General features: G+C 37.4%; 1 protein-coding gene across 3 annotated transcripts in view; it reads right to left on the minus strand.

Moving 5' to 3' along the window:
• Positions 1–24380, minus strand: part of FAR2 (fatty acyl-CoA reductase 2) — a 152518-nt gene that overhangs the window by 72376 nt on the left and 55762 nt on the right. The gene's annotated exons all lie outside the window — the stretch shown is intronic.

Consider the following 24380-nt stretch of genomic DNA (forward strand, 5'->3'; position numbering starts at 1 on the left):
TAGTCACTTCATGTAGTGAGATTCCAGGAGCTTAATCACTGGCATACACCAACTGATTACTCTTGAACCATGCAGGAAATTATATTTTTTAAAAAGGTTAATATGAAGGTTAGTTAATTATACATAAATTGATATAAAATGGCAAATCGGAAATCCTTATTTCCTAATAGAAGTTCCTGATCATAACCTGTGCCAATAAATTTACAGGAAACATCTGAATAAATGTAAATATCCTATGCACTTGGAAATATGCAGCTAGGCCTTTATGAAGGACTAAGTTCTGAAGTAAAGCTAACGCTGTCCCTGCCACAGTTCTCTCCATAGGATGTTATTCCATGTCAGAAGAACAATAAGCCACAAAGAGCACTCTTATTTTTCTCTGATAATGTGCAAAGAATTTTATCAACAAAGATTTTAGGCATTTGTCTATAAGAGAAGGTACTGAAAGTAGGCGTACCTCAAACATAATAAAGCCCATATATGACAAACACACAGCCAACATCATTCTCAATGGTGAAAAACTGAAACCATTTCCTCTAAGATCAGGAAGAAGACAAGGTTGTCCACTCTCACCACTATTACTCAACGTAGTTTTGGAAGTTTTAGCCACAGCAATCAGAGAAGAAAAAGAAAAAAAAAGAATCCAAATCGGAAAAGAAGAAGTAAAGCTGTCACTGTTTGCAGATGACATGATACTATACATAGAGAATCCTAAAGATGCTACCAGAAAACTACTAGAGCTAATCAATGAAATTGGTAAAGTAGCAGGATACAAAATTAACGCACAGAAATCTCTTGCATTCCTACACACTCATGGTGGAAAATCTGAAAGAAAAATTAAGGAAACACTCCCATTTACCATTGCAACAAAAAGTATAAAATACCTAGGAATAAACCTACCTAAGGAGACACAGACCTGTATGCAGAAAACTATAAGACAGTGATGAAAGAAACTAAAGATGATACAAACAGATGGAGAGATATACCATGTTCTTGGATTGGAAGAATCAACAATGTGAAAATGACTACACTACCTAAAGCAATCTACAGATTCAATGCAATCCCTATCAAACTACCAATGGCAGTTTTCACAGAACTAGAAAAAAAAAATTCACAATTTATATGGAAACACAGAAGACCCTGAATAGCCAAAGCAATCTTGAGAAAGAAAAACGGAGCTGGAGGAATCAGGCTCCCAGACTTCAGACTATACTACAAAGCTACAGTAATCAAGACAGTATGGTACTGGCACAAAAACAGAAATATAGATCAATGGAACAGGATAGAAAGCCCAGAGATAAACCCACGCACATATGGTCATGTTATCTTTGATAAAGGAGCCAAGAATATGCAATGGAGAAAAGACAGCCTCTTCAATAAGTGGTGCTGGGAAAACTGGACAGCTACATATAAAAGAATGAAATTGAACACTCCTTCACACAATACACAAAAATAAACTCAAAATGGATTAAAGACCTATACAACTCTTAGAGGAAAACATAGGTAGAACACTCTATGACATAAATCACAGCAAGATCCTTTTTGACTCACCTCCAAGAGAAATGGAAATAAAAATAAAAATAAACAAATGGGACCTAATGAAACTTAAAAGCTTTTGCACAGCAAAGGAAAACATAAACAAGATGAAATGACAACCCTCAGAATGGGAGAAAATATTTGCAAATGAAGCAACTGACAAAGGATTCATCTCCAAAATTTATAAGCAGCTCATGCAGCTCAATATCAAAAAAACAAACAACGCAATCCAAAAATGGGCAGAAGACCTAAATAGACATTTCTGCGAAGAAGATATACAGATTGCCAACAAACACATGAAAGGATGCTCAACTTCACTAATCATTAGAGATATACAAATCAAAACTACAATGAGGTATCACCTCACACCAGTCAGAATGGCCATCATCAAAAAATCTACAAACAATAAATGCTGGAGAGGGTGTGGAGGAAAGGGAACCCTCTTGTACTGTTGGTGGGAATGTAAATTGATACAGCCACTATGGAGACAGTATGGCGGTTCCTTAAAAAACTAAAAATAGAATTACCATATGACCCAGCAATCCCACTACTGGGCATATACCCTGAGAAAACCATCATTCAAAAAGAGTCATGTACCACAATGTTCATTGCAGCTCTATTTACAATAGCCAGGACATGGAAGCAACCTAAGTGTCCATCGACAGATGAAGGGATAAAGAAGATGTGGCACATATATACAATGGAATATTACTCAGTGATAAAAAGAAATGAAATGAAATTGAGTTATTTGTAGTGAGGTGGATGGACCTAGAGTCTGTCATACAGAGTGAAGTAAGTCAGAAAGAGAAAAACAAATACTGTATGCTAACACATATATATTGAATCTAAAAAAAAAAAAAAAAGTTCTGAAGAATGTAGGGGCAGGACAGGAATAAAGACGCAGACGTTGAGAATGGACTTGAGGACACCGGGAGGGGGAAGGGTAAGCTGGGATGAAGTGTGAGAGTGGCATGAACATATACACACTACCAAATGTAAAATAGATAGCTAGTGCGAAGCAGCCACGTAGCACAGGGAGATCAGCTCAGTGCTTTGCGACCACCCAGAGGGGTGGGATAGGGAGGGTGGGAGGGAGACGGAAGAGGGAGGAGATATGCTGATATATGTATATGTATATCTGATTCACTTTGTTATAAAGCAGAAACTAACACACCATTGTAAAGCAATTATACTCCAATAAAGATGTTAAAAAAAACTGCTTTTAAATTTACATTGAGTGATTCATCTAATGACAACTTTAGGATTATATGCTATTTCTTTTTTTAAATTGAGGTATAGTTGATGTACAATATTATGTAAGTTTCAGATGTACAACATAGTGATTCACAAATTGTTAAAGCTATACTCCATTTATAGTTATTATAAAATATTTGCTATAATAAGAAATAGAAGGTACTTAGCGATTTGATAAAAACATGTACTTCATATTTGTACTAATCTGTGGGTAGTAGCTATATAACATGAGATGAAAAACACAGGTTTTATACAACAAAGTACAAGCTATCAGAAGGCCACAGTCCATGAAAGGTGCATTTGGGACAAATTCTTATGCCTAGTTGTTTCATAGTAACTTGAACAAAGAAATAAAAGCACTCTTTCTCTCCTCCAGTTACTATGTTATTTAAATGACTGTTAACTCTTTTATGATGCTAATTAACATATAGTACCCAATCAAATCACCTATGTTTCACATGCTTTTCATAGTATTTATTGAAATTATAAAATCCACTCTCTGTTCACTTTACTGTGAACAGAGATGGAGTATTTTTCATATCATTTAGGCTGCTGTTTCACAGACTAACCTCTGCCATCAGTTCTAAATCTGAACCATTACTTCAGAATTTACAGGCCATTGCAATTTATTATTAACGATTTTGTATCTAGGCAAACACCTATGTCTACTTATCAATCAAAAATGAATGTTGATCTCCTTTTGAATTCTATGTGCCCCACCTTAAGCTATGATAAAGATGTGGGGCAAAGGGGAAGATATAAGAATTCCTGAGTCTGGACTCTTGCCTGTCTTCTAAGGGCCTGCCTCCAGTCAGGAAGAGAATCTATGTACCATGATGGTAAAAGGCAAAGCCTGGCATAGATAAAATACTGTATAAAATATAATATAGAAGAATATATATTCATATATAACAATGTAAAATATTAAGGTGACTACAGGAAGGATATTTTACTTCTTTTGAGGGTGAACAGTAAATCATTTGTGTACTATGAAACTGAGTTTTGCACAAGGAGTATGATGGGAGATGCAGAAATTCAGAAGGTGTTTATGGTAATGATGATGGTAAAGCAAAGGGATATGAGAAAGTCTGATGGGTATGCTAGGTGTGCACTAGCATGGCTGTAGGAGATAATTCCTAAAAGGAAGTCAAGGAGCCCTTGGCCAAAAGAATAGATGACAACAGACTGTGGAAAATTCACTGCCCAGCTAGAGAGGTAGGTCTTTCCAGGCACAGAAGCTTTTGAACAAGGAACTGAAAATCAATAGGAGGGGCTGAGAAAGGAGGGGAAACACAATAAAATGGAGTCTATTTCAAAGGTCCAGGCTAGAGGTAAGGAAGAGTTCAATGAGGGGCAAGGCGGTAGTGGTTCTCACACCACACCATAATGCAAACCAGATCCATCTGGGGTGTTTATTTATTCAAACTGCAGATTTGCAGCCTTCTCTCCACCCCTCATTCCATTCTGATTCAGTAGATCTGGATGAGGTCCTCCATTAATATAATAAGAGGAGTTCTAAGGTCTATATAGGGAAGATGTAGGTTTGAATTTTAGCTCTACTATTTACTAGCCATGACTTTAAGCAAGTGATTTAGACTTCACTAGATGCTGTTTCCTCATTTGTAAAATAAAACAATTTTATTGGGAGGATTTAATTTTAGAAAGGTTGGACAAAACCTGACACATTTTATAGTTGGGTCAATGAGGCTGGAATGGAAGGGATGGGCGGTAGAAACACTGCAAGAACATTTTGGTTTTTCCCTTACTAACTATGTTCACTCTTGAATATTTGTGTACATGAGTTTTCTGCTGTACAAGAGCTGGAGTTCTTCAAGGGCAGAGAGCTTAGTCATCATTCTGTGCTCCAGATATTGTAATTGAATGAATAAATTCTGTCAGATCTTGTCTCTAGATGCACTTATGTTCATCATTGATTTCATATCATACCCTTGAGCTCTTTGAGAGCAGGGACAGTGGATTCACTGTTTATCCCTAGTACCTGGTAAATTCTACATGCTCAATCAATGTTATTTAAGTGATGAATAAATGAACAAATTGATGGATAGATGGATGTGTGGAGGATGAAGTGCACTCCAGTACTGGCTGGATGCTAAGCCAGGGTCTTATCTCTGAAATCCTGGTCTCTGCGGACTCCACCGTACAAAATGCAAGACATTCTGCCTGTCCCATTGAGATGTACATCCCCAAGAGGCTGTGTGAACCAGCTGGCTTGGAACATATTTCTATGTAATCATTTGAATAAATCCAGCATTTAAAGTTCAAATTAGGCACATTTCACATGGGCACTAATAAGAAGCTACTTCAAGTCATCTTTCTTTCCAGTTCATTAAATAAGGCTTTAAAATTCCATTTAATGTGTTCATTGGCATGTTCTTTTCAGAATTCAGCATTCTGGGGGAAGAAAGTGACCAAAATAGTCATTCTTGATTTTTCTATCATTATAAATTATGTGATCAATCATTTGATTATTTTTAGCTCAATCAGACTTTAAGAGCTCTGGTGAAGAATAAAACATACAGGAAGATCTAAATTACACAGCAAATAGCAGGCAAGGTGACACCTACTATCTTTACAATAGCTGCTTGATCTAATTGGGAAATTCATTCACTCATTTATTCATTTATTCAACTGCTGAATACGTGTATACAGTGTTCCAGGCATTGTGCTAGATGCTGGGGGTACAAGGATGAACAAGACACCCACCTGTTCAGGGTAAGGTACTTTGTCTCTCGTCATGTGAGAGTTTTTATTATAGAACTCTTAATAATTGTAAGTGGCTTTAAGCTCATTGGTATCCCTGGAACACATCCTAAACTCAGGATGAATTTAGAGACCTATTAGGATCCTGGAGTTTCTTTTGGGCTTGGACAGTTCCTAGAAATGAAATAAATGAGATGTGCGATTTCAGGCACTCCTAAGGTATTCACAGGTGTTTTGCCTACAAGTGATATACCCTGCCGAATCTGACATAACTCCCTAGAGAAGGACCTAGTTATACCAGCATCATCTGGCTTCCCCCACATCCATCCACTTCTGACATCAAGAAACCCCAACACTGACATCAAGAAAAATGTACCAGATAGCAGTGGCTTCAAACACTTGCAGAGACTAAACTTCTATTTATTGAGCACCTGTTACATGATTGCCCTGTGACGAATGCTATTCATGGGTGCAACTGAGAGACTGAACATACCAATGGGCCATGGCCAGAGAATATATAAAAATAAAACTTTGACCCACAATGCACAGCAACCTGCCCAGGAACCCAACCTGTTATCTATAACAAACAACCTGGGAAGCCAGCTAGCTAGGAATCAGATTTTTAGAAAGTCAGATTGCTATCTCTAGGGACAATCTAGGAAGCTGAACAATAACTTCTTTTTTTTTTTTTTTTTTTTTAATTTTTATTTATTTATTTATTTATGGCTGTTTTGGGTCTTCGTTTCTGTGCGAGGGCTTTTCTCTAGTTGCGGCAGGCGGGGGCCACTCTTCATCGCGCTGCGCGGGCCTCTCACTATCGTGGCCTCTCTTGTTGCGGAGCACAGGCTCCAGACCCGCAGGCTCAGTAATTGTAGCTCACGGGCCTAGTTGCTCCGCGGCATGTGGGATCCCCCCAGACCAGGGCTCAAACCCGTGTCCCCTGCATTGGCAGGCAGACTCCCAACCACTGCGCCACCAGGGAAGCCCTGAACAATAACTTCTTAAACAGCTGGCCCCAAACAGCCAGGGCTTGATCAACAACTGACAGTTCCCTTAATTTCTGTCTCCTCTTCCAACTTAGCACCAACCAGGGAAAGCCAAATATATACCACTAACCAATCCCATAGGATGCCCTGCTCCTAGTTTGCTGGCCTACAGTCTTCCCATGACAACAGCCCCCCATCAGGGCACACCTGCCGCCTTCCCTTTTTCCACTATAAAGCTTTCCTGCTCCTGTGCCTGCTTCTGAATCTGCCAAAATGCAGGTGGCAGTGGCTGACTTCCTTGCTGCAGCCAGCTCAGATAAATAGCCTTTGCTTGTTCTCATTTGGTAGGTCTTCATTTACTTCCATAAAACTATTCTACTCCTTTTACGGATAATTTATAGAGATTAACTTCTGAACGGGGCCATACAAGTGGCAGAGCTAGGTTTTGAAACTGGTTTCATTAATTCCATAGTTATTCCATTAACCATTACCCAAATGTAGAAAAGACATAAGAGGTTTTTCTTCTACTGTCCCCTGCTAAGCCTAATTGTACTTTTGGATGACTTTTATCTTTCCTTAAAAGGAAGTGACTCCAACTGTAATGATATTCGTCTATGGGCCTGCTGGTTTAGGAGAAAAGTTCAATTTAGATGCACTATTAAGAGTTTAATGAGACACCTTGGGTTATAATGGTAACTTTAATTCCATATTTCTTTACCATTAATTGAATGTATGAACACGTCTAGAGCCCAGCAGGTGAAAAGACTTGAGTTGTTCATAGGGAAATAGTCCTCTGACTGTGTTGCCTCTGATTCATGGGACCACAGGGCTGCCCACGTCTGCTGCATACCAATGACTGAATTAGGGCATTTCATTTACTAAATGTGGGCCTCCATGTAACTTTAAAAGCATTTAAAAATAACACGCTACCTCCACAATGCAGATTTTTAACATCTGTATATTCACTAATTTAGAGTGCTGGGTAAACTTACTTGTATAATAATGCTCAGAGGTCAAGAAAGGGAGTTGATTAAGGATAATAAAAGTTTAAAGAAAGTAAGTTTTTGTTTTAGTTACTACATTTTGTCATTTGGATTGCCTAGTTCTAAATGAAATAAAGGTGCTAAGGAAAAGGCCTCAAAACTCACAGAAACTTTGCTCTCCAGTTCCACAGAAATCCTGAAGATTTGTATCGAAGCCTGTATGAATCCTTTTGTGTAACATGAAATGCTGTGCATTGAAATGGATGTATAAAAATATATCCAGAGGCAAGACCCATGCTGAGTGTTCAGACTCAGCACACTAAGAACCCATGTGGGCTCCACATTTGCCATCCTTCACGGTCACTGAGTGTACTGACTCAAGTGGTTTCCCTGGAGAGACTCTGGAGAGAAAGGGCGAGTCTCCTCACCAGTCTAGGGAGCTCTGCTACACCATCAGCGATTCTCTCAGGAATCAGCCACTCCCTGGAGCAGCTGAGGTACCTCCTCAAAAATGAAAGTCAGGACAGACAGCAAGTAACACAAGTCCCGCTGCTGGAATATGCAGCAGCAAAAAGGAGACTGCTTCTTATTTCAAATGTTCACATGGGAAGGAAAGGAAGGATTTCTTATTTCATACTTTTTTTGGGAAAAGCAGCTCAGAATACATCAAAGGAAACATTGTCAGGTTGCAATGAAGTCTGCAAAAAACACCTCAGCATGTGAAATTAAAAAAAAACAAAACAAAAAACAAATATAGAGATTGAGCTGGAGAGATGAGAGGAAAGGGACACCAGACTTTTTAGACATTTTTTTTCCTGAAGAAAAGGAAGGGAAATTGAGTAGAAATACATACAAAAGTAGAAACCACAATTTGCAGACTACTTGGGTAAAATAAATTTAAAATTTACAGAAATTCCTCCTTCATTTTCTTGAGAAAGTATTTTTAGATTTCTGTCAAATATAAAGAAAAAGTCACAGTAATACTAAAGGACAAAAAAAAAAAAGAGAAGTGGAGTAGAGCATTTTAGCACATGTTTACATAGATACACACATATCCATACATTATACATGTGTACACACAGATACACCCATATATGTAGCATATACTTACCTTAACTTTTCTTTAGTACAAATTCAGAATGACATTTTCAAATATGTCCTTTAAAAATGCAATAAAATTCCTAGCACTTTAAAAAAAATGTATAACTTTTCTCTGTTAATAATTGCACAGTTTAATTACCCTTTTCAGTTATATCACCTCCTCCCCTCCTCCCACCAAAAATAGTATTTGGAATTGGTGCTGGCCCAGATATTATGGGAAACATTTTTAACAGATATAGTCTCTTCTCAGTAAAAGCTTACAAAGAAAAAAAGATAATACTAATAAAATGTAAAGTGATGATACTGTACATAGAGATTTGTAATTCAAAGCTAGGAGGAAGGCAGAAATTCTGTTATACAGATCATTTCTTTTTTTGTTCAGGAAAGTATGGGCATGTTTAGTCATGTTTAATCATGAGAACCATCACATCTCACTCCCTCCACATGACAGGAAGTACACACACACACACACACACATACATACACACACACATACACACACACACACACATATATATATGTATACATACACACACATACATATATATTTATATAAAGGGAGAGAGAATATTCCAGAGAGAAAAGAGAGGACCTGACTGCAATGGTGGGAGCTCTCTGAGGAAGAAGGAATGCAAACAAAAATCTGTGCTGTGGATAATGAGGCAGTGAAATAAGTATAATGAAGTAAAATTTTTTAGAAATTCCCATTTTGTGCTGTAATCTCTCTGTGTTACCCCATGCCTTAAGGAAGTGTCTGCTATATATTTATGTTAGTGGTACTCTTGGTAAAGGGAGCCATGTCTGCCATCAGAAGTGGTGTGGAAAGAGCAGTCACAACAGGTGATGAGCAAATAAGCAGAGGAATGAAGAATCCAGTGGGAGCAGGAATTCAGAATGAGAGGTAATCAGGAGAATATATATATAAGTCTGCCAGGCATACTCGGAAATTTCCCAAAATGCCTGGGATGGGAGGCTAACTTATGTTACTTGCGTATTAAGGAAAGGTTGATTCCAGCCAGACACTTGGGATAAAAATATGAAATTTTACTTTGTATAAGCAGTGGTAAAGTGAATTTTAGGAGGTGTCCTGGCTGGAAGCTGGAGTCAGGAATATGAACATTTGTCTTCTTGATAGAGGAAGGGCAATTTTGGATGTTCTTGGAATGATGGAATAGATGATGGCTAGAAAATTGGGGCAGGAGATATCTCAAATATAGGATAAAAGAAATATTGGAAGTAAGATCAAGACAACTAGTTAGTCATTGTTTGACAAGAACTAATATAGTGAGGCAATAATTCCTAAATAATCTTTTTGTTTAAAGCTACAAAAAGCTATCTGTCCCTCTTTCATAGCAATAATAAATGAAATAGTCAAACTATAATGTGAAACTATTTTGTGTCATTAAAAAACAAGTCAATGGGGATATATAATAATGATCTATTCAGAAGTTTTTTTCAAAACCTGAGCTTATAAGTATAAAAGATTTGTCAAATTTTACATCATGAGTATATATTGTTGAAGGATAATATTTCTCTGCCTTTGCTCTTTGAAAAGTTATGCTATCTTTGGTTCTGATGGCTTTTGTGGACGTTTTCATCTTGGCCTTCCAGCACCTCTTTCTCCTTCTACTTTTCAAAACCTCCTTTTGGGGCAGTACCTCTTTCTCTACTGTGGGACTGTCCTTCAAGACTCTCTGCCCCACTTAGCCAAGGCGCAGGATTTTAAACTTTGAGTAAAGGGACACAACGTTAAGAAAATATGGAGTTGATTCACCTAGTAATGGCATATTAACTAGATAATCTAGTCAATTAATATTTGTCCTCTTGATACAAAAGGCAAGTTTTTGATAGCTTTTAGGAAATGGAAAAGGGCTTCTTGCCCTTTCCAAGGCTGGCTTTTCAGCCATTCCTTTGATTGTGTGGCTACCTCATTTACTTTCAATAAATTCTCTATTCGTTTACATTGCTATGGAAGGAAGAATCCCAAAATGACCCCCAGTGACCCTCACCCTTTATAATCCCCTCCCCTTGAAAATGGGCAGGTCTTGTAATTTGCTTCTAACCAATAAAATATGGCAATGGTAATGGCTTACACTCCCATGATTATGTTACCTTATATTACAAAGGTGTAATGAAGGTCCTTAATTAAGTGAAAAGGGAGATTATCTGTAGTGGGCCTAATCTACTCAGTGATCCCTTTGTAAGAGTGACTGTCTTCCTAGACATACAGATGGCCAAGAAGCACATAAAAAGCTGTTCAACATCACTAATTATTAGAGAAATACAAATCAAAACTAAAATGAGGTATCATTTCACACTAGTTAGAATGGGCATCATCAGAAAATCTACAAACAACAAATGCTGGAGAGGGTGTGGAAAAAAGGGAACCCTCTTGCACTGTTGGTGGGAATGTAAATTGATACAGACACTATGGAGAACAGTATAGAGGTTCCTTAAAAAACTAAAAATAGAATTACCATATGACCCAGAAATCCCACTACTGGGCATATACCCAGAGAAAACTATATTTCAAAAAGACACGCACCCCACTGTTCACTGCAGCACTATTTACAATAGCCAGGTCATGGTAGCAACCTAAATGCCCACCGACAGACAAATGGATAAAGAAGATGTGGTACATATATACAATGGAATATTACTCAGCCATAAAAAGGAACGAAATTGGGTCATTTGTAGAGATGTGGATGGATCTAGAGACTGTCATACATACAGAGTGAAGTAAGTCAGAAAGAGAAAGACAAATATCGTATATTAATACATATATGTGGAACCTAGAAAGATGGTACAGATGAACCGGTTTGCAAGGCAGAAATACAGACACAGATGTAGAGAACAAATGTATGGGCACCAAGGGGGTAAAGTGGCAGGGGTGGTGGTGGGATGAATTGGGAGACTGGGATTGACATATATACACTAATATGTATAAAATATATAACTAATAAGAACCTGCTGTATATAAAATAAATAAATTAAATTAAATTAAAAAAAAAAAAAAGAGTGACAAGTTCCATGGGCTCTAAAACTGCATGGAAACTGTGAGATGATAATTACATGTTGTTTTAAGCTGCTAAATTTTGAGTAATTTGTTACACAACAATAGAAAACTCATTCAGTTGCCTTAGTTGATTTCCGCTGCCTTCAACCAAAGAACTCTGACTGATGAAATGTTGGATCTCCTTAAAAATGCCTTGGCTGCTATCTGTGAAGCATATTTTAATCAATAAACAACAAAACCAGTTACATTTCTCTTGGGATTAAATGTCACAAAACATATTGGTTTCTCTGTAGCTATAGTTTAGCATAAGTAAAAGAGTCCTTCTCTCACTAGGATCAACTAAACCACTTGTTCTCAAACTTTTTTTGTCTCAGGATCTCTTTATACTCTTAAAATTATTGAATATCCCAAAGAGCCTTTATGTGGTTATGCCCACCAATACTTCACATATTTGAAAATAAAACTGAGATTTAAAAATATTTATTTATCATTTAAAACCATGATAAGCACATTAAATGTTAACAGAAATAACATGTTTTTTGAAAAGTGACTATTTTGAATAGTGACTAATATTTTCCAAAATTAAAAAATCTATATTGTGAAGATTGGCACTGTTTTACATTTTTGCAAACCTCTTTAGTATCTGCCTTAGTAGAAGCAACTAGACTTTCATATCTGTTTCTTTATTCAATCTGTTATATTATTTTGGTTGAACATATGGAGAAAATCTGGCCTTACATAGATATGTAGTTGGAAAAGGAGGGATATTTTAAAAGCCTTTCTAGATAATTGTGGATTTATTTTTGATATTATACCAAAAACTTGGCAAATTATAGTTTCTTAAAGTTTAGTACAATGTGGAATCTAAAACCATATCAATGAACTTTTCAGATTCTGTTACACTAAGATCCATTGGCCTATCTCACTATCTAGATGGACCTTTTACTCATTCATAATTTTATAACATCACAGATCTTACAAATGTTAACACGTTTCATTATATAATATTAAAAAATCATATTTGTTAATATCTAGTCAATCTTATCAGGAAAGTCTTTAAGTACTGGGAAGCTGTCAAGCTGAGAGAAGTCTTACAAAACTCTATTTTTCATTTGAAAGCTTCAAGTTCATCATTGGCAAAAACACTGCCAGTTGTTTTCCTAAGCGACAAATTCACTTAGTTTATTTTGAGGGAATGTCTGCCAAATACTCAAATCTGAATAACCATAGCTTGTCTATGAGTTATTCTTTCAGATAAAACAACATTCCATGAAAAAATCGGCTAGTTCAGCTCACAACTCAATCACACAAGTGCTTGTCTTGGAAACAACTCTGGTAGGGAGCAGTTCTTTATATACTTTACATTTAATCACACAAAATATTAAAGACATGTAAGCAAGGATTGAAATATAATTATTTTTAACTGCTTCTTCAAGGACATTCTTAAATGAAACTGATCTTTTTCTTTTTAAGCTTTGAATACAATGACTATTAGTACAGTCTGGGGTCATTGCCTTGATTCGTGCTAAGTTTAATACATTGCATTTGTATTTTCACTAGTGCAAATGTTAGCACAGTAAAAAAGGCAAATAACATCTTAAATTTTTTGACCCTGTGGATCCCTGAAAGTATCTTCGAGACCTCAGAGGTCTGCAGACCACATTCTGAGAACAACTGGTCTAAATTATTATTTGAGGGCACTATACCAACCATTTCTGCACTTAGCTCAAAGCGGATTTAATAATACTTCCCAGTTTGGGTTTAGAACTTTTTAGGTATTTTCAAGCTGCAAAGAATTGCTGGTTCTGTTCATGAGCACAGATGTGCTTATCTTTAACTTATTACACAAATGCATTAAAACAAGGTAGGAAAAAGAGTTTCTTCATATTTTAGATTTAGCTAGTAATTAGCAAGTGTTAGAAATATATTCATTCTATCATGACCAATCTAACTAGCTTAGTTAAAGCTAAAGATGATAATATATCACCAGTTTAACATGGTTGATATTCTGTTGCTCTGGTTTTCTTGTTTCAAAAGTTTGGGTATTTTTGATTTGTTGCTTCCCAAACCAGAAACTAAGACCCAAAGTTATGAAAAGAGGCAATATCCCTCTTTTCTTAGCTATGCGCTGGTTGCTTTTTTATAGTTCAGGGTGTAATTTGGTATTCCAAGAGGTTAAAGGCAATTCTTTCTGAACATTAGAGCTTTGGTAACAAAAGCACATCTGCTCTACTAGCTGTGTCTCTCAGTCAGCTGACTGATTCCACAAGAGAAGACTTTTTTATTTTAAACTCAACCTAGAATTCACTGAAATTATTGGAGAAGCAACATGGTATTTGACTAGCAGCACTTTATTTCCTGACAAAAATATAACCCTTGTCTTATTTGCTCCCATCACCCACCACATTTTTTTCCCCCAGAGCTGGACACAGCCGCCGGGATAGCACAATGCTTGGAGCATTGCAGGTACCCAGTGATGCTGGAGGAACCGACTGGTACCTGGGCCAGGGCACACTCAGAAAAGGTAACAAGTGGTGAAAGGTTCTGGCATGGCTTCCAGATTTATTCCAAGAGAAAAAACCCAACCATTAGTAAAAGTATATTGCCTATAGATTTATTTTCCTACCATTGCTGGACTCCTCAATGTATATACTCTTGTTTGACCACACACTTCAGGACTTACTGGAGGAAGTGACTCAGTAATAGTCAGTTTTCAAGTGGATGAGTCTTATGAAAAAATACTGAGAGATGCATAAAGGTGCATTTCCACAACACGCAAAGCTGCTAAAATTGCATCCCCGTCATGTACTACAGTGAAAACATGATGAGATATTCTAATTTGCACTTTAAAAATTCCAACACCTGTCATCCTGACTCAGGATCTTTATTTTCATTCTAGTCTACTAATCTTACCCAGCTTCTCTATAAACATCTTTCCTACTGCCTAAATACAAATCCCAAAGAGAGATGAGAGAATTGCAAATGCAATCCAGAGCCAAGTTCAAGAGTTAACTTTTGGTAGGAGGTGAGACATATACTAATTTGGTGTAAATATAGATAAATGCATGCAGGTATCCTCCTGAAAGGATAAATTGGCAGAGTTCCTATTTTAAGGCTTCCATTTCCTTTTGAAATAGGAAGGGAAGTCATGAGCTGAAAATGGCATGGAAAATTGTGGGTTAGATGTTTGAGGAGGATGGTAAAGAAGTGAAGGAGCTGTTATAAGAATTTTGAGGAGATGATCAGGGCAGGCAGAGTACTGCTGAGTAAGAATAAGGGTCTAGCCAAAATTAGGAGATAATTACTGGCATCAATCTGCACACATGTACAATTTTCCACAGCTGTGCCTGGTGGTGCATGAACAGGTGCAAAGAAGCTGGACATTAGAATTCTTCCAGGACTTGGAGTTTGGAGGTAAAGTATGGAAGATAGCAAGAGAATGGAGTGTGTGGTTTAAGAAAATGGTTTAGGACAATGGTCAAAAATTATGTAGTCTAGTCTGATTAGGGATGGAAATGAAGCCTGAAAAGATGTCTAGAGGTATAATGTTTAGGACTTAAAAGAATGCTGAACATCCTTCTGATGATGGGAAAGAATGAACAAAATATTTGAGATAGCTCCTAATTGGATATTCAAAGTTCAGTTAAAGCAAGGAGGTAAAGATGTAGAGGGCCTCCACAAACATTATTGGAAAGATTAGGGTGGAGTGATGCAGGGGAGAGAAAAGACTATGAGGAAGGGAAGAAAGCACAAGGGAACCTGACGAGAGTTTGGGAAAGGACGGATGACTGGAAAGGTTTGCAATTTGGATGTTAGCCAAGGGTGAAAAGGATGGGACCAGGTTGAAGCTGGTTCAAGGTCAGTGTAGACCCCTGGAATTGTTGGAAGCTTGATGACATGAACAGTCTGAGTCCTTTCCTCTAGTTTTCAATGAGAAATTTGATGAGATAATGTCTTTGAAGAAATCTTAGCCTAGAACTGCAAGCAATTAGTTCAATCCTGGGACCCATGCCTTGTATTGGAAACAGAATTTGTCTCTTCCCAGGGCTAAATGGCAAAATCTGAATTCTTGGATTCAGGTTCTAAACCCCCTTGAGATATGCCTTTTTACAGCATCATAGGTCATAATATCATACCCATCTCTTCTCTGACTTGTGAAAAAATCTGTGTCCCCAAAGTGCCAGGGTGTATATCCAACCATGGCAGTACTCCCATGGCTATCATAAACTCTCTTCTGTTGCTATACTGTATAATCTCTCCTATTTGACTGAGAGATCCTTGATGGGGAAGGTTGTTTCTTTTTTATTTCTGTATCACCAGCAATTTGAGCTGTGCATGGCACATGATAGGTGCACAATGTATGTTTGTCGAGTGAATGAAGCACACAAATAAATCTTCTTGTATCTGTGCCCATCCTTGTCAATAGAGGAAAAAGCTGCCTCTCTTCCTATATGGGGCTCATCTCTCTATTTGCATTTGGGTTTCATCTCCTCCAGTCTTCTCTGAGAGCTATATGATTGATTATCCCTTCCCTCTCTTGCATATCAATCTGCCGCACTCAAAACTATCCTTCCTTTCAGCTTTGGAATATCTCTCACAAATTAATCTTTCCTGCCTAGACTCCATCCTTGAGCTTCAAACACGGTACACAACTGCTTACTTGACATTCCCACTTGAATATCACAAAGGTACCTTAATCTTATGATCTTTCCCTTAAAGACTGGCTCTTATTCCAGTTTGTCCTGTATTCTTGAAATAAATCACCGTCCATTCTATTGTATAAGCCTGAAGGCTTTGACGCTTCCTTCTCTCTCACCTCCATGGGTGCGCATTACCCAGTCCTGACAGTTGTCTTCTGAATTTGTCTAATCGCCTGCCTTTCCACGTCCACCATCACCACATGACCTAAGCTACCACAACATCTTTTCGGGACTGTTGTGTTTACTAGTAAGTTTTCCTGCATTCACTCTTACCCACATCAATCCCCAACTCCAATAACTTTGCCACACTGCAGTCAGTTTCAGTTTGGAAATGAAAATCTGATACCCTTAAATATCCCTAAATAACTCATGTCTTCCCACTGCTTTTAGCATTAAGGCTGAAATCTCCAAGGTGACCTTCCAGGTCTGACGTGGTTTGGCCACAGCCTGCCCCACCAGCACGTCAGACGATGTGTCTCTTGTACTAGCTCTGCTCAGACTCACTGTCTTCTTTCAGTTAATCAAACATGTCAAACTCCACCCACCACAGGACTTGGCACGAGTCTAAGAGCATCCCTAACTTAACATGCCTCAAAACAAGCTCCTGAACCACCTCTCCCAACCTACTTCTCTCATAATCTTCTCCATCTCAGTAAATAAAAACTTGATTCTTCGTGTTGCTCAGTGCAAAGACATTGAGGCCATCCTTGACTGTCTTTTTCTCACACTCTACATCCAATCCTCAGCAAATCCCATCAGCTCTGTCTTTAAAGTATATTCAGGTTCTGACCACTTCTCACCACCTTTGTATGAAATTGGTTCAAACCATTATCGTAATAGCCTCTAAGTGGTTCTTGCTTCCCTTACCCTTAATCCACTCCACTAACAGTCTATTCTCTATAGATTAGCTTGAGCGATCCTTCTCAAAGGCATGTCAGGTCTATCTATCACACCTAGGCTTAGACTTTCTAAAGGCTGCCTTTCTCATTTGCATAAAAGGTGCTGAATGACTTGGCCCCATTACCCCTCTGATGGCATCTAATGCACTGCACCTACCTTCCCACCCCACACATTTAGACACAGTCTCTTCAGCTCCTAGAACATGCCCAAGGATGCTCTACCCGAGGCCTCGGCTCTCATTCTTCCCCCTGCCCAGAGAGGCCTCCTCCACCCATAACTGCGTGACTTGCTGCCTCGCCTTCCCATTTCAGCTCAAGGTAGCTTAATAGGGAGACCTTCCCTCCAGTTGTCCCCTATAAAATATCCACCTCACCTCCACACCTGCACTCCGTATTCAGCTTATTTTTTATTTTTCTTCACAGCACTTATAACCTCCTGACAACATTTATATTTATTTTGTCATCTGTTTATAGTCTGTTTCTGTCCCCAGTCAGCCCCACGTGGGCAGGGAATTTATTTTGTTCACTGCTGTATGCTCAGCACCAAGAATAGCCCTGACACATAGAATGACCACATGATGAATGCTGTTCACTTTATTGGCATGTTCTCCAGCCCATCTTTGTCTTATAGACCCTCAGTCATCCTTCAGATGTCAGTTCAATTGCCACACCCACTGAAAAGTCTTCCCTGACCTTCCATATTCAATCTAATCTGTAATTTAACTCTTTCCATGTACCTTCCTCTGTTAGCACTTATCACAGCTGTAATTGTACACTTATCTGTAAGATATATTGATTAAAATTGCCCCCCAACTAGGCTTTAAACCCCCTGAGGGCAGAAATGCTACCTGCTTCTGCTCAACACCGTATCCTTAGAATTTAGTGCAGAGCTCAGCACTTGGTAGGCACTTAATAAAGATTTCTTGAATGAATGAATGAACAAATGAATATGGTCTCTTTGAAAAGTTTCTGGAGAGGGTGTGGAGAAAAAGGAACCCTCTTACACTGTTGGTGAGAATGTAAATTGGTGCAGCCACTATGGAAAACAGTATGGAAGTTCCTCAAAAAACTAAAAATAGAGTTGCCATATGATCCAGCCATCCCACTCCTGGGCATATACCTGAGAAAACTCTAATTTGAAAAAGATACATGCACCCCAATGTTCACTGCAGCACTATTTACAATAGCAAAGACATGGAAGCAACCTAAATATCCATCAACAGATGAATGGATAAAGAAGATGTGATACACACACACACACACACACATACACATACATATAATGGAATACTACTCAGCCATAAAAAAGAATGAAATAATGCTATCTGTAGCAACATGGATGGACCTAGAGACTATCACACTAAGTGAAGTAAGCCAGACAGAGAAAGACAAATATCATGTGATATTGCTAATATGTGGGATTTAAAAAAGATGATACAAATGAACTTATTTACAAAACAGAAATAGACACACAGCCATAGAAAACAAACTTATGGTTACCAAAGGGGAAAGGGGGGGGGGGGAGGATAAATTAGAAGTTTGGGATTAACATATACATGCTACTATATATAAAATAGATAATCAACAAAGACCTACTGTATAGCACAGGGAACTATACTCAATATTTTGTAATAATCTATAAGGGAAAAAGAATCTGAAAAAATACATATATACATATATATACGTGTGTGTGTGAGTATGACAGAATTACTGTGTTGTACACCTGAAACTAACACAACATTGTAAATCAACTATACTTCAATTAAAAAGTAAATAAATAAAATAAAAGGCTCAAAAAATTTTTAAAAAGTTTTGACATCTTTACTTCATTAACCAATTTCTTTTTGTTGCTCAGGACTACTTTATTTTTCATTGTATTTTCTTTAAGTTGAGAGATGTAGCTGTCAGCAGGTACAACATGAATTTATAGTAGGATTGCTAGAGTAGTGATGCCCATCTGGACCACTTGTAGGACTTGGACCTGAGTTCTTCATTTGAATCTGTTAAAATATGCCAGATACCTCTCAGGAACCTCACACTTTATTTTGTTTCTCATCAGTAGAAGAATTAAAAACAGATTACAATTACAAAATATATCAATTATCATACTCAGGTAAACCACAAAGGAAAGCTCAGCATGCCATACGCAGTGGGGAAGATGGGCTTTAGATTATATTCAATCATGGGTGGAAACGTTTTTAAAAACAACCGTTGTTGACCTAACTGCAAAGAATGCCAAAACTAAGTAACTACAGAAAGAACATTGCTGAGTTTCTGCAAATGAAGAAAGAAAACCTTAATAGTCTCTGTGTTTTTCTTCTGCTCAAGATAAAGACATTCTTTTATGAGTTTCACTCTAAGATGCTGCAGATGCCAGCCAGGGATATCCACACTTCAGGAAAGATTAAGATTTTCTGCCAGAATATGATGGAAAGAAATTGGAATGAATCACTACAAAAATAACCAAATTTTATAGCAAGTTTCTCAAAGTTTTTTGATATTATAATACTTAAAAAATAATAACTTTTTCAAAATTTAAACCTTTAAAGTAAATGTAATCCTGAGAGACGGTGCCACTTTTCAGAATAAAAAAAAAAACAGATATCACCCCAATATTTTAAAACTAAAAATCCTGACTATTTTGTTTCATTTGGAAACAAAACAACCAATATCAAAGTTTGAAATGTAGAACTTTTATAATATTTTCTGAGGAGAATGTAAATTAGGTTAGTAAATGTAATGAGGTTTGAAAAACCCACTCTAAAAGAAAACAAAATGGAAACCAATTTTATTGACCTTAGCAAAGTATAACAATGAACTATACACAGTTTGTGGCTATTATTCTGTCCTAGTGTTAAGTCTAGAACAGGGCAGATGTTAATTTCCCTGGAAAACTAAATGCACCATAAAAATTCTTAGGAAAAGACATTTTTTCCTGCAGTCAAGAAAATGCTGCTTTTTCAGATGTTTCCTTGGCTGACACTAGAAGTTCTTATTTCATAGTGTTTTTGAAAAATTGTTTGCTTAATAAAGCAATCTGCCCAGATAAAACTGCCTAGAGACAATCAGTTGTAATATCCCTGTGTAAAAGGTAAAAAAAGAAAAAGGATGATGCAGAAAGTGTTGGGGCAAATGCTATAAATACATAGAGTATCTGCTCAATAGAGAATCAATTATGAAAGAATTTCTACTACTTCTTACTCATACTTTAAAATTATCCATTCATTGTTCATCAGCCCTGAGAAAGATGAAAAGGAGAATGCATGTTAATTATCAGGAGTTAAATAGATAATAAGAAACCACTGTATCGGAGATAATAAATAAACCATTATCCATTTATATTGACAATGTTTTGTTTCAGAGATCCTCATTATAATGTTTCTATTTTCTTTAATTTAAATTCCCTTCTTAAAATTTTCTATTAACTCCTTTTTAATATTGCCAATCAAAATGTCTTCAACTCTTAGCAACTAAGAGGCCAAATCTGTTGACAAACAGCAGAAATCAGAAACTTATAACAATTACAGCACAGAGGGTGCCCTGAAGGAATCTGGGCACTGCCACACTCTAAAGATCTTGCATTCCTCACCAAGATAGAAAAAATAATCTCTTTATAAAGGGGGAAAGTAGTGTTTGCTTTAAATTTTATTTTCTAATCTTATTTTGTAAAGATCTAAGTAAAATTAGTTTTCAAAAATAATTCAGTATGTTCTATGTTCTTTCAAATAAACCACCTCATCATGCTTTTTGTATGGAGCTCTGCTTGGTTACCTCTGCCGTCTTCCCAGATGGTGTCATTTTTCTCTAAAATAATTTAGTAGTGTTCTGTATCATTATTCAAAATATCTCTTTAGAGGAATTTAGAGGCTCCACCCACTGGCTCCAAACCAGAATGGGACTAGGACTAAAATGATTTCAAAGTGGAATGAAAAAAAAATGTGAAAATTAGACCGATATCCAAACTCTCTGAAAAGATGGGCAGAAAATATATCTCTATTCCACAATACTAAATTTAAAGGATTTTGGATAGATTAGAATTTCATTTTAGAAGAAACTCACCATCATAAACACGTTTGTGTTCCCACAATAATTTGGAACATTTAAAATCTTTTTCCAGAGCAAAATTTGCATGTGAACTTTTGCCAATTACCACCTTACAGCTTCTTTAGTAACAAAGATCTTGTCCCAGTACTTTTTGAACCTTCACCATTAGAAGTGAAAAGAGCAACCATTTAAATCCTGAAGACAATTCTCAAATCCTATGCTATTAAATTAATAAATGAAGCAAGTCCAGAGGCTTGTCTATGGGTTTTGAGAATAAGACTTCTAATTCCCCTTTCTCCCAATTCCCTTACTGTGAGTCAACTTAACTCACAGAGGAAACCATATAATAAAACCAGAATGATCTAGAACATCTGTTAAATTAACTAAACAAGGAGGCCATTAGATTGAGGTGGCTTTAAAGGCTTAGTAGCTTACAAAAGCAAAGCAAAACTTCAGCCCTTATTGCCTCAAAGTTAAAAAAGCAAAACCTAAGGACAGCCAGTCACAAACAGCCAACTAGGCTTTCTCAAATAATGCAATAGCTTAAGCTATGGCATCAAACAGTTTCCTTGCTCTGCTTCCACCTCTTGTCTATCAAAGTCTTCCCCCTACCCGCCAGTTAAAGGAGGGCTTCTAATCACTTATGCTTTGGTGCTGCCTCATTCTACTTGATTTTTGCTCAAATAAACTCTTAAAAGTCTAATATACCTCAGTTTTTTTAAACACTGCTCAGTGCAAATATCATCCAACCTAAGAAATAAGTGGATCACTAACATTTATTGAGACTTACTGTTGCAGAAAATGTCCCACGTGCCATGCAATTATTTTTTCATATAATCCTTACAATAACTACATGAGGTGACAAATGAGGACTCTCATCTCAGGGAGCTTAAGTAACCTGTGCAAGTCTGATAATAGGACAAGAATAGGGATTTGAGCCCAGGAGCTCTGTCTCCAGAGCTTGTTTCCTTCTGCATGAAACTAGTAAGAGGCCCTTGACTACGTATTCTCTAGGGTAAAGCACGTGCATCTTCACCTTCTCATATTATTCAGTTTGGAAGTAAGGGAAACTGCAATTATTTTTGGAGTTGACATAAGGTGAGGCCTTCAGGTGCCTGAAAAGTGCACGAATGTGATGATTGCTGAGCAAAGCTGTGGTGGCCCCACTACAGGGAGAGTGTGATTGCCTTCATTAACTCTTGCTGCTTATCTTACAGTTTCCACCTCAGCATTTGTCCTACATTCCTACTGGGTAGCCAGAAAGGCCAGAGTCCTATGTGAGTTCCCACTGACATTATTATTATAGAGCATTCCAAGAACCCCTCCATCCAATTATCCCACTGGAAAAAATTTATGCTAATTGTTTAGAGTATAATATAACTGGAGCTGTCCTACCACCCTGAACTTTGACTAACAATAGCAATAACAATAATAACAATAGCTAAGACTTTCTGTGCCAAGCCTTCTGGTAAGGGCTCCACAGGTATTATCCCATTTCATCCTACAACAAGCCTTTGAGGCAGGCATGATTATTACAGATGAGAAAGCTGAGGCTCAAAGAGGGTAAGCAACTTGCCCCAAAGTTTTTTATTTACAAAGGTAACTGATTACTTCTTAATTAACATTATTTTTACATCCTTTTCCTTCAAAAAAGAACATGAGGCAACTAAGCACTCAGTTGGTGACCCTTCAGTTAGTCATTACAATCATACGTCTCTCATACTATTGTACTAATTCCACTTTGCAATTTAAATATATTATTAATATCCTTTTAAAACGCCACTTAAATCTAATAAATCATTATTTTGGTATGTATACAATTTGAACGTGTCCCACGGAGAAGCCAGCTGAAGCAAAAAAGTTGGTGAAATGTTTATAGAATGAAGGCCCCAGTCCAATTCCCGCATACTCAACAGAGTAGAACAAGCAGCCTTTTGAGCACTTTGGAGTTGCTTATTTAATGAAAACACACACACACAAATCTATTGTCAGGCATGAGCTGGAATGAATAACCTCTGCTCTGAGTCTGCAAATTAAATTTTTTTTAATGATTTTTTCCAGGCAAATTCAATAAAGTGATCAAATGCACCTGAAATATCATATTCTTTCCTGGAGCTCTCAAGTTCCCTGCTACTGTAATTTATGTTCGAACCCCATATGAAAACTCTTAGACTATAAACCTGCACCAGATGTGCCAAAGTGACACTTGGTGATGCACACACTCAGGCCAGAATTGAATTTCAGAGACTGGCAAGACCATCTCCACCCCATTCACCCACTCCCAGCCTCCACAAAAAGTTCAGCATTTCATGCCATGCAGTCATAGTGAAAAGCAATTTTTCTTCATTCAAACGTTTAAATAACCTGCAACAATTATTTGACTTGTACTTCACAGCCCCAGGTGAACCAAGTACTCAAGTTTAAGCAATGTAGAACACTGCAGATTTATTGATTCTACCTCACAGGAAATTAGCCATTGATTTCTCAGGATAAATGAGTTCTGATGAGCTAGAGTGGAGACCACAGAAAAGTGAAAATGAAATAAAAGAACCAGTCTGTCACCACAAGACTCATTTAGCTTGTCACTCCTACCAATAACTTTAGCAACATCTGGGAGTTTGTTCATTTCTTGTTTTCCTCTTACCTTTTTGTCTTTTTTCTCTGGCTTCAGGTTCCTCTAGGACAAGAAGGTATGAGTAAGAGCTGAGTAGGAAATGTGGCAGAAGAATTTAAATCAGGTCTAAAGAGCAATGGTAGATTTCAGGGGAGATCTAAAACCTCAGGAGAGAAAGGTTCCTTGCACAGTTATATCCATGTGCCTGAGGTCCAGCTCACCCCAAGCTGACACTGAAAGGCTCTGTGGGCTGGGCTCCCATGGACAGCTGCAATCACCTGTGTATTTTGAAGGGCAGAAAATGCCTTCTTGTCCTAAAATGTGGCCATTGCAGCCCTCAGTGTGCCAGAGTTTGAGAAACATAAATTTGATTATCTCACTGATTGTCAGGAACTGAATATCATCTAGAAATTTATTCAATCATCGTTCATCCAACAATAAAAATTACCAGTGACCTGCTATCTTAAGCACTGCACTAGGCGGTAGACAGAAAGGGTTCTGAATGTGAAGAATGCACTAAAATACA

This window comes from Balaenoptera acutorostrata, chromosome 11 (assembly GCF_949987535.1).
Source record: "Balaenoptera acutorostrata chromosome 11, mBalAcu1.1, whole genome shotgun sequence".
Lineage (NCBI taxonomy): Eukaryota > Metazoa > Chordata > Mammalia > Artiodactyla > Balaenopteridae > Balaenoptera > Balaenoptera acutorostrata.